The following is an 11,937-nucleotide window of genomic DNA, read 5'->3' on the forward strand; positions in this document are numbered from 1 at the left end:
CCCAAGTTGAAGCCGGCTCCTGAAACAGCAAGTGCTTTGCTGCTTAGCGTTACACAGAACTGTCATTCCAGAAAAGAGAATGGCATCTTGGAATGGGGGAGGAGCCAACAACAGCATTGTGGTCACAGGCTCCAGCATTATCTTGAGGAGAACCATCTCCCGTTCCGGAAGCACCTCAAAACCTTTCTCTTGGCTTCTGCTTTTCCTCCTCCTCTCCCCTGCTGATTTCCTTGCTTATACTGAAACTGCACTTGCTTACCTGGCCACCCTCTGATCTCTGGCCCAGGGCCCCCCCCTCCGCCAGTCGCACACCTGCACTGTCCTCCTAGAAACCCCAGCACTTGGGGACTGTTCTCTGTATCCCTACAGTCCTACCACTAGCACTTGACACCTGATGCCTGCACTTACCCTTCTCCCTTGCACTTGCCACCTGCTGGCCATTCTTTACTTTTTTATTTATTCTATTATCCCATGTATTGCACTGTCCCCTTCCCCCTTGCCCCCCCTGCACTTCCCCTTCCCCCCTTCCCATGCACTTGCGCGATCTGAATGACACTTGGCCTAGTAGGATCGTTGTCTGTCTTCCCTCTGTTCCCCCTCCCTTGCCTCGTCGCGCCTTGAAACACTTGTGTATAGGCGCGTTATAAATGCCATATCATATCATATCTGAAGGAGATGCGCTTCATGACAATTATCAGAAGGGTGCTATGTAAGACAACATATCTTACCTTACAAAATGGAGGTGGTCTTTGTTGTCTCAAAGACCGGAGGTGTCATCAACTATCCCTCGTCTCTCTGTGTGTTTGGCACAGGCGGTGGCCACCTTGGGCCACTTAATGCCTACACCCCAACACTGTGGGCTTCAATGAGCCTGCTGACATATACAGATGCCTGCCTGGAATAGTGAGGATTAATTTCCTTTGTGTGTGCGCCCTTCCAGAGTGCATAGATGTGCTTGGAGGGATGATCAGCCATTGGCCAACCTCCTCGCTTTGAATGATAGTTGGTGTGCCTCTCGAGGGAAATAAATATAAGAACGCAAATCATGTCAGCGGAAAAAAACAAATTGTAAAGGGAACCGGCAAGAGGACAGGGAAGTGGGGGCCCACAGATTCGGAAACAGATCAAACCAAACAAAAAAAACTGTTAGAAAATATGATTCTTTTATTTAAATTTCATTATTTGTTTAAAACATACATATTAAACCTCGAGGGAAATAAAAGCAAACCACCTTAACCACTCACGTTGTGTACTACTGGAACTATGCACCTCCACTCCTGCAAGGACCTGCTGCTCAAAGAAGGACTAAAACTCTGCACCAGCATCCTTTGACACTCTTGAATCTTTCCAGCCATCACTTCCGTTGTTTTCCTTTAGTTGTCTTGAGGGGGGTGGGTAGGCTCATACTTACTGGGCCTAAAGATCCAAGCTACACCTCACTGATGAGGCCCAATGAGGCTGAAACATTTCTGGTGTTCCTTGTGGTCTCGTACTGAATGGATGTGACCAAGCAGTTTGAGCAGGGCTGCCCCTTTTGGAGTGGGACCAATTCTGATTTGCATACAGTCTTTCCCCTTTCTGTAATGGCTTGGCAGGCAAAGAGTGATGGTCTGTAGGGTGACCCAGAGGTTAAGATTAATTCAAAACCTCAAGCCACCACCTCCTTTGGTGTACGCTATTGAATCCAACAATGAAGCTCTGCCTCTCCAAGAAGGCCAGACTGTGGCACTCTTTCCCCCTGACCTGGTGGGGTCAGCTGGATCACACGCAGATCCTGCTGGAGGGCCTTGTCTCTCTGAACATCTGAGCGTGCTTGCAGTGCTGGATGAAGATGTATGAGCCCTGTCACTGCCAGGACCCAGAAGACTCTGTTCTAAAACGACCAGAATGGCTTTATCCCATGAAAGAAAGCACCCTGGTTCTATCTCCCCCATTTGGGAAGCTTCAAAGTCCTATGCGTCCCCTTACCCGGAACCTGCACATCGAACTTGCCTCCCCATCTTCATTCCGGCTCCCCTTTTGTGTGATGTCACAAATATATCTTTAACAACAGTTAATCCCAGGTGTTTATCAAGCCAAACCCAGTCTCAGAAGCCAAATCCTGTGACATAGGATTCATGAGCAGCCTTACATCACTGACTTCCGCCAAACGCAGCAACTCCTCTTTTCAACACCCCTTGTATGGACCCTCAACCCGGGGACTAACGAATCTCGAATAATCATCCTTCCCAAGGGCCCTAGTGTCCCTCCTGCACTGGTGTGTAATCGCTGGAACCTATTTTATTTCATTATTTTTATTGGTTTGTTCAACCTTTAAAAAAAACAAGAAAGACATCACATGTGAATTCTTTTGTTTTGCTTCCCTCCCTCTCTCCCTCTCTCCCTCCCTCCACCATCCACCATCGCTAGAACCTATAGTAACCACCTAACAGGCACAGTAACCGCTTCTGGAAACTGCAAAACTGCCTGCTGCAGTACTGCTTTTTGGACCCAGAGTATTGCTCTCCTGCGCTGCCGGTGAGTTCTTTCTTAGCTGGAATCTTCTTTTCTGGGTCTTCTGCGACCTAAACTCCACCGGAACATGGAAAATATCGCAGTTCAACCCTTTTGCAGGTTACCATTTTGAAAAAGCCTGACAAAATCCACACAACTGGTCCCTCTTGCAACGCTTTCTGGCTTAGTTAGGAAAAGTATTTACTTACCTGTGATTACACTTTCCCTTCTATGAAAGACTTTATTGCACTCTCACGAACGCTTTTGAAGCAGTTTTACATATGCGTCACAGTGTTGCACCTGTGTTTTATAAAGTTTACTTACCTGTTAGCATAGCATTTTATCTCTTTCTTTTCTGAAATACAAATTAAATGTTTGTAAAAACAGTGTGTGGACATTCTTACATTTGATATTTGTGCAACGTATATACAGTACCTGTTAATCACACAACTACAGCTAGAGAGAGTTAGGCTTGGGCTTCTATGACATAGTACCACCTAGAGAGACTGGTGAGCTTGAGGGAATCAGTGGTCAATTAGACATACCTGAAGCCCTAGGCCAAAGAGCTTAAGGAAAATCTTCCCAACAGAGAGTACGGTGAGTAAGGGGCAGCAGAGGCAACCAAAGGCATGATGTTCCTACTGTCCCCCCTGGCCCACCAGTCAGATGAGGTAGTTGATGGGACAAGGGAACATCAGGGGGTGTGCCATGTATATCTGACGGCATGAGGACTTTCTAGAGTTTCGTACCACAAATAAGAGGCACTAGGGACATGAGCTAAATCCCTTGCTTTGCTATAGATCGCCTGACATGAGATGGCCATTTGTCTTCTCCTGCCTACACCCTGCTGTGGAGTGGGCACTGCAGGGAGACAGATGGCCACAGAAACGATGTGGTTAGGTGGAGTTGGCAGGGAGCCACATAAAGAATACCTGAAGACTTTGATATGTCTGCACTGACTCCCATCCCCTATCCCTCTACAGTAGTGATGTTAAGTGTGCCTAAAAAATGTGCACATTCTAAATGTATATAGATTTTCTACATTCGTAGGTGCAAACCGTTTGCTTGGTAGGAAGGATAAATAATGGGTGTAATTTGACCTAACCATATAAAATTGTCAACAGCGTACTTACTTGTAGTGCAAAGGCATTCTATTGACCCGCCATATACTTAGAATGGCATAACTCCTAAACTCCAATAGGGGTTCACATACAGATCATATGTGAAACAACCTTTGTTCCTCTTTTATTAGTATACAGAAAGATTTTTAAAAACCTGTATGTTGAAAAATAACGACAATGGTAAGACTTACGTGGGAAGACTTAAAACAATCTGACTAGAAAGACGGAGGTAAAAACCCTCAGTATCGATGCTGAACATATATTCAGAAGGAAGTAATGAGAAATTGTTCCAGCCAGTACTCCAGATTATATGGTCACTAGAAACGTTGTTTAAATTGTGCTTGAAAAACATGAATTTCCAGTACATGCAGATAGCCGAGACCAATTCGTTTTGGATAGAATTCGTCCTTCCTCATGGCGAAACTTGCCCTGTATCATTCAAAAAGCATCAGGTAACACTTTTATTTGGCACCATTATTCCCCTCGTGTATTGAGATTGTCAATCTATGAACATACGACAGTATACCTAATTAGCAGACATAGAATGTATGTTTATGCTTCTTGCTATTCTATTGGTTAACAGACTGAATTGTCTTCCGTTTCTCACTCCATTTGTGCCAAAAGCAATGTTTCAGGGCACGTCACACCTATAACCAGTTCCCCCCCCTCGCAACTGTACAACCCTGCTTACCTCTCTCCTGCGACGGCACCGTACTCCTCCGTCCGTGCGCTGTTACAAGAGTTTAGCAGCTGAGCACTGCCTCCCGTCTTCTTTGTTTTCTTTCCCCGCAGCTGTAACAGGGGGAGCAGGGTGCACAGAGTGTGAGGAGAATGCCATTATCACACCAGCGCCACCCAGCTAACAAACAGCTCGTGAATGCAGGCGGTGAGAATTACACAGTGGTGTGTTAACGGCGCTCTTATCACCGGCTGTGTACACGGCTTTCTCTAAAGCAAAGCGGCAGGCACGGGAAACAAAGCAATGGGGAGGGGCTGCAGATCAACCCTCGTAATTTATGGCTGTATTTTGCGTTTGCAGGGGTGGCAGGAGTGGCGAAGAGACATGCTCTGGAGAATGGGAGGGTTTTATTTTTGAATCGCCCTTGCCACTAAAAATAAGTTTGCACTTAAAAAAATAATTGCTATGGTCTTTTCCGAAAAAGGTGCTTTTTGAAATCCAGGCTGTTATGGGGGTCCGGATAAGGCCGGGTGCCCTCATGCATACATGCTGGACACAGATACAGGAGCTCTGGAGTTCGATTAGTAACTGCTGCACGTCCTGAGCTGTCTTTCTTCTGCTTGCTGATAGATTTTATCCATCAGCTGTGATTATTGGATACTAAGGCTTGAGCCTCATTACTCCATCTTCTCAGGTTGAGCATGTAGTCAAGGGTTAGGATTCTTCATGGTCTGTGTTGACTTGTCACAATAGGGCTGGTTTTACAGGGTCTTTGCAGTGATGGGCCGCGGGTAGCAGTCAGAAGGGTTGCAGTGATGGCAGTGAGACTTCCGATCAGATGGTTCAGGTTCTGATCCAGTCCTTGGCAGAAATTCTAACTCAGCTTTGCTAAATGTTCGTCCACCACCTCGATGTCCAGTTCTCTGTGAATGTTAAAGGTATTTGTACCGCGCACCGTCACCAACGGAATTGGTCCCCAGGCGCTCTGGCGGATCTGTAAATGATAAGCAGGGATGGGTTAGTAAGGTGAAGAGGGAGTAGGATAGTGAGAGGAGTGGTGTTCTGTTGGCAGCTTCAACTCGGTATACACCAGATGCTGAGCTTTGGTGCGGGTATTGGATCGGTGTCAGTCCTCGTGTGCTGTTGCTCCGGCTTATATGTTTTTGCAGTGTTGTGAAGTGCGTGCGGCTTGTTGTGCGAGAGATGGTTGTGTGAGTTTTTTGAGTGAGATAAGTATGCAGAGTTTGAGCTTGTATTGGTTAGTGGGTTACCTGGCCTTTACCATGCAAACATTCACAGATTTGTCTGAGTGTGGCACCTGTTGACCCTCACAGTTCTATCTGGATGCGGCGCAGGCCAATGTTTAGGATTCCATCTATCTGTGGGTATGCCAACATTCACAGTCCCATCCAGATGCGGCGCAGGCCAATATCCACAATTCCAAGTGTGGCATACGCTAACATTCAAGTTTCACCTAGGTGCGGGCATGCTAACATTCAAAGTCCTGTCTAGATGCAACGCAGGCCAATATTCACAATTCTATCTAAGTGTGGACATGCTAATATTCACAATTCTATATAAGTGTGGACATGCTAATATTCTCAATTCTATATAAGTGTGGGCATGCTAATATTCACAATTCTATATAAGTGTGGACATGCTAATATTCTCAATTCTAAGTGTGGACATGCTAATATGTTAATGTTAATGGACATTTGTACCGCGCACTATCACCACCGTAGTGGTCCCTTGGCGCTACAATCCTACATAAGTGTGGGAATGCTAACATTCACAATTCTATATAAGTGTGGACATGCTAATACTCTCAATTCTAAGTGTGGACATGCTAATATTCACAATTCTATATAAGTGCGGGCATGCTAATATTCAAAGTCCTATCTAGATGCGACGCAGGTTAATATTCTCAATTCTATCCAAGTGTGGACATGCCAACATTCAAAAGTCCTATCTATGATGCGACGCAGGCTAACATTCACAACTCTATCTAAGTGTGGACATGATAATATTCACAATTCTATACAAGTGTGGACATGCTAATATTCTCAATACTATCTAAGTGGGGGCATGCTAATATTCAAGTTTTATCTAAGTGCGGGCCTGCTAACATTCATAGTCATATCTAGATGCAGTGCAGGCTAATATTCACAATTCTATCTAGGTGTGGGCATGCTAACATTCAAGTGCCACCTAAGTGCGGCGCTTGTTGACCTTGACAAGTATGTTAGTGAGTAATGCAAGGCAACTTCTACAATCCTGTCATGAATAGGTTCTGTCTGGTGGTCACAAATCTTTCTAAGTATTCCTGATGTAAGTCTATGGCAGTCTATGTTATTGGAAGTTAAGATAGAGTGGCAGGGGTTTTCTGGAGTAGAATAATTGCTCTGCTCCCCACCCATGCCACACTCACAGTTTTGTTGGTGTCGGTTTACTGCTGTCTTCATTGGCTTCCCCTACGGACACATCTTGGAGCTGCCATTGTGGGAGCCGCCCTTGGCCTCGGGGCCCTTAGCCGAAGGGGCTGCACGGGCAGGGGGCTGCCCTGCGGTGTCCTTGATGAGGGTGTGATGCGCCAATCAGGGCAGGGGGGGAGTTGCGGGAGGCGGGTAGAGGGAGGTTCAGGAAGCGGGTTGGGAAGGGGAGAGGAACCACACGCCGAGTGCGCTCACTGTGCTTTAAGCACAGGTGAAAAACGAATTTGGAGGCCACAAGATGGCAGGGTCAGGGGGCACCTACCTGGTCAGCAGTTCACATCCAGATGAGACAGGACGGACGCTGCAGGTCGTGCAATGGCCTGGATTAGATTTTTTCTTTTTCCACTTCTGTGCGCCAATCAGGGCCGGGGGCACTGAGCGAGGCGGGTAGAGGGAGGTTCAGGAAGCGGATTGGGAATCGGAGAGGGACCACGCGTCAAGTGCGCTCACCATGCTTTGAGCACAGGTGAAAAACGAATTTGGAGGCCACAAGATGGCAGGGTCAGGGGGCACCTACCTGGTCAGCAGTTCACGTCCAGATGAGACAGGATGGACGCTGCAGGTCGTGCAATGACCTGGATTACATATTTTTTTTTCCACTTCTGTGTGCCAATCAGGGCCGGGGGGGGCGCTGAGGGAGGCGGGTAGAGGGAGGTTCAGGAAGCGGGTTGGGAATCTGAGAGGGACCACGCGCCGAGTGCGCTCACCGTGCTTTAAGCACAGGTGAAAAACGAATTTGGAGGCCACAAGATGGCAGGGTCAGGGGGCACCTACCTGGTCAGCAGTTCACGTCCAGATGAGACAGGATGGACGCTGCAGGTCGTGCAATGACCTGGATTACATATTTTTTTTTCCACTTCTGTGTGCCAATCAGGGCCGGGGGGGGCGCTGAGGGAGGCGGGTAGAGGGAGGTTCAGGAAGCGGGATGGGAATCTGAGAGGGACCACGCGCCGAGTGCGCTCACCGTGCTTTAAGCACAGGTGAAAAACGAATTTGGAGGCCACAAGATGGCAGGGTCAGGGGGCACCTACCTGGTCAGCAGTATCCTTGTGAAGAGTGGACCTCCAGACGCTATCCGCAGGACCTTGTTCTGGACTATCTGAAGACTCTTCCAGTGTTTCTCATGGCAGGTGATCCATGCTGGGGAGGCATACCTCAGGGTAGGTCTGATGATCGCCTTGTAGCCGTTGATCTTTGTCCCGAGGGGCATGGACTTGGTCTTCAGGAATGGGTACAGCGCTGCCATCTTTCTTGTTGCCTTCTGCTGAATATTCTCAATATGGCTTCTCCAGTTATGTTTGCTGTCCAGGGTCACACCGAGGAAGTGGCTGCTGCTCTCCCACTTCATGGTCTCCCCGCTGAGGCTGATGTGCGGGTGCTCCTTGATCTTCTTTCTGGTGAATAGCGTGGCAGTTGTCTTGCTGGTGTTGAGTTCTATCCGCCAATCGCTGGATCACGTCGAGATGGTATCCAGTGAAGCTTGCAGGTTCTTCGCCACTTTCTTTTCGCTGAATGACTGGGAGATGACTGCAACAATGCCCGCATACAGTGTTAGGTCGGTCTTGTGGAAATCTATTGAGATGTCGTTGGTGATGATGTTGAACAGGAAGGGTCTGATGTTTGATCCCTGTGGCATGCCTGCTCGGGTGGGATGTTACGAGGACATCTCAGACTACATGGCGACATAGAAGGTGTAGTCTCCCAGGTAGCTTGCAATCGTCTTCCCCTGGTAGTCCAGAAATCCCAGGCCATGAACCTGTACAAATGACATCACGTGCCACTGTACACGTGACACTGCACGAGCCATGAGAGGTCTCAGATATAGCATCCCATGCCAAGTATATATTAAACAAAATGATATGGTGAAAAATTAGATATATCAGTGCACATTTGATATCCACTCTTTGATCACATTTAGGATTGGGCAAAACAAAAAAAAAAAAACTTACATTTAAGACCCAGCTACTTGGGCAACTGGGCATTCTATAAATACAAAACACTTTAATGGTCCAAGAAGATGGTATACCACTGATGTCCTTTTTATGGAGCCCAAATTAAGCCTACAGGCAGTTCAAAGGATCAGAGTTTCAGGTCGACACGTGACTGTATCCACTTTAAGTGTGCCACCCCTAAACAGGAACACAGCTTCAAAAAGTATTTCAAAGGTCTTGGGACTACCTACACTTGGGCGCTAGTTCTTTCACTTGTTAAACGCCTGAGAATGGACTTCTTTCTGTCCATATGCAGGAAGTCTTTGCAGCAGTTCCAGTGCCCTGATGGTGGGGCACCCACACAGTGACTTTCAGGCGGTGGTATAGGGTCTCTGTGCTAAACATTCTGACAGCTCTCTGCAGGGATGACATTCTCCCTAGCGTTTTATTCAATGTGGCAGCGCACCGCTTCATGTGTGCGGCAGGCGCTGCCCCACTCCTTCTCAAGAAAGCTGCGTAGATGTGTCCTGGTGGCAGCGCACCACGCTGCTTCCACTCTCCACAGGCAGGAGGTCTTTCCTGGTCAGTGCGGTGCCAGCGGTGGGAGCCGCACCCGTCCTGATCTCTCAGGCAGGAGACGCATCCACTTTCTGCAGCCGGCGCCACTTTCATAGTGCGACAACTGTAGAGGCCACGACGATGGGGCCGGTGTACGCCGCTCCATTTGACCTTTCGTTACTGCTGCTTGTGCGACCGCGCAATGACGGAAATGGAACCGTTTTTTTCTCTCCCCAGCGCGCATCCCTACTCTTCCTTCTTCGGAACTGCCCTTGATCTGCATCGGATGGTAGTGCAAGCCCGCACGGAGTCTCCAGTGACGGGCGCCCATGCACCGCAGGACCTCGTCTAGGCCGCCGACGGTCATCAGGGCTGACCTGACACCAATAATGCAAGCACAGAAAACATGCTCCAGGGATTCCGGGGCATGCACCCGCAAAATGCGGGACCTCTTTGAAAAAGACCTGATAACTGAGATGAGCACCAGGTGTTCATAGGGGCATGCACCAGCCAGGACGGTCAGCACACGGGTTACACCGAGCCCTCGTCACCATTGTTACAGGGCTCTGGATAATGCAGGGCCCCCACCAGCATGCATGTTGGAAACAGATACAGGAGCTCTGGAGTTCAGTGAGGTAACTGCCGCACATGAACCTGTGCAGCCCTTTTATTGTACAAATGACATCACGTGGCACTGCACGCACATACATGCCAACCTCCCAGTTATTGGCAGGAGACTCACGATTTTCAATTGAAAAATCAGGCTATTTTTTACTGTCTCCCGCTTAAAATAATTATAAGCCCAATGCAATCCTATGGGAAAAATGCATTCTCCTGATTGCTCTGGTGAAATCTCCCTCTCATGGGGCTCCCGAATGTTGGCATGTCTGCACATGTGACACTGCACGAGCCTTGGGAGGTTTCAGATATAACACATGGCACACAGCTTATGGCCCCTGCAGCATTCCTCGTTCCCAAACCAGTGTCCAAGTAGATGTCTGCTGCGCAACACATTTCTGTCATCCCTCTATTATTTACACACATTTTAGAGTTTCTGCTGTTAAATAGCTGCCTTTTAAAACAAAAAGCACGTTGGTTTGCTGCGTGTGAGGAAATATTTCCAGTAAGCATAAAACTCTTGTGACTTTTATACTCATGTGGTTGCAGTAAGATAATGTCAACATGCTTTTATTTCTTAGAGATACAGGAATACAGTGACTGATGAACTGAGGCTCAGTGGATATATCTTTGTGGGATGCAGCGCAGGGATCACTTAAAAGTCTGTCAATGCCCTGTTACTTCCTATGTGCCAAGTTCCATTCAACAGATGATAGCTACTTCAGTCCCTTATTTATAGTGCTCTCTAGGATTTGCATTTCTGGATTTATAATGGTAATCTAGGACTGCAAGTCCCAGAATGCAAAGGAAGAAACAGAGTGGGCAATGCCACTGTACAGAGTATATTATGCCATGCATATTTAAATGTTCAAAGGCAAACTAAGCAGAAACCCTGATATCACCCAAACATGATATTTTGCCATAGGTACTAAAACATGCCATGAACGAACACGTTTCTTAAGACTTGTCAATTTTGGCGGGTTTTAAATTGGTCACACCCCTTTACGCCACTCACATTACTCATGACACACCCCCTTGTTAGAGCGCCCCTCGATTTTTCATCACACTTAAAGCACTTATCAACTACTATAAAAAAAAAAAATAACCAACCCACTTAAAATATTAATTTCTTCTTACATTATGTGTGGGGTGAGTCTACAAACACTCATACCTTATTGACGTCTTACTTCTGAACCACCATTCGCGTTCGGTAATATTGTTTGATGACTTTACGGTAGTGACTAGTTCTTATCCGAGAAACGGACCTTAGCAACACTCCGCCCCTCGTCATCACGTGGGTTGCACGTTCCGGTTGGCGTGTCAGGAAAGTCACGTGCCACTGCCTCGGGGTGCACACATCAACTTGTAGTCTTTGCAGTGCGTGGCACAAGCGGGAAGGGTGGTGTGTTCGTGGAGCGAGGGTTTGGTCGGCGCTTGCAACAGCTTCGCGGCACAGAGCTGATGAACACCGACGTCCCTCAGTTACCAGTGATGGAAAGGGAAAAAACATTATTGGGGGAACTGTCAACTCTTTGGAGGGGCAGGGCCAAGGGGCGTGGCTCCTGGCCTGGTCCAACAGTCTTCATATATATATTATAACCCAATCCGGGCGATTAGCATAAAAACAAGGAGCATTATGGGAACATCATAATGTCCACAATTTTAAATGTTAAACGTGTCATAGTAATTCAGCAAAAAACCCTTCTAAGCAAATAATAGACTCTTACGTTTTGATTGGCCGTGATATACACCCTATCAATACACCCCCCCCCCATCTTTTTCCAGTTTGCTACTTGCACTGTCCGTTACCAACGAATTTGGTTCATGGTAAGCCTTCAGACTATCTCCTGCATGGAGGAAAGGATATGTTGGCGTACTTTGAGGATTTGTGCAGTGGGGTTGAGCACGGGCATCCCTCCATTCCCCGGCGAAGGCTTTTTTTGCCCCGCCCAATTGAGAGGGGTATTTTGAGAGTTTATGTACAACAAGGGAGATGTGTTTTTTGCAGTGGTATATACTTGACTTTATCCTTTGCAGACACATTT

At 47.4% G+C, this 11,937-nt stretch overlaps 1 protein-coding gene across 2 annotated transcripts in view; it reads right to left on the reverse strand.

Annotated features, from left to right (window-relative positions):
- RPH3AL (rabphilin 3A like (without C2 domains)) overlaps positions 1-11,227 on the reverse strand; it is a 1,136,504-nt gene extending 1,125,277 nt beyond the window's left edge. The window contains exon 1 of one of the 2 annotated variants that reach the window (XM_069615164.1): positions 11,064-11,227. The gene's annotated coding sequence lies outside the window, so the exon portion shown is untranslated. Of the gene's footprint in view, positions 1-4,305; positions 4,551-11,063 lie in introns of those variants that run through there. The other variant, XM_069615165.1, reaches the window with a different exon arrangement.
- Between the last annotated feature and the right edge of the window lie 710 nt (positions 11,228-11,937).

The sequence above is a fragment of the Ambystoma mexicanum genome, chromosome 9, assembly GCF_040938575.1.
Source record: "Ambystoma mexicanum isolate Mex_15411 chromosome 9, UKY_AmexF1_1, whole genome shotgun sequence".
NCBI classification, from domain to species: domain Eukaryota; kingdom Metazoa; phylum Chordata; class Amphibia; order Caudata; family Ambystomatidae; genus Ambystoma; species Ambystoma mexicanum.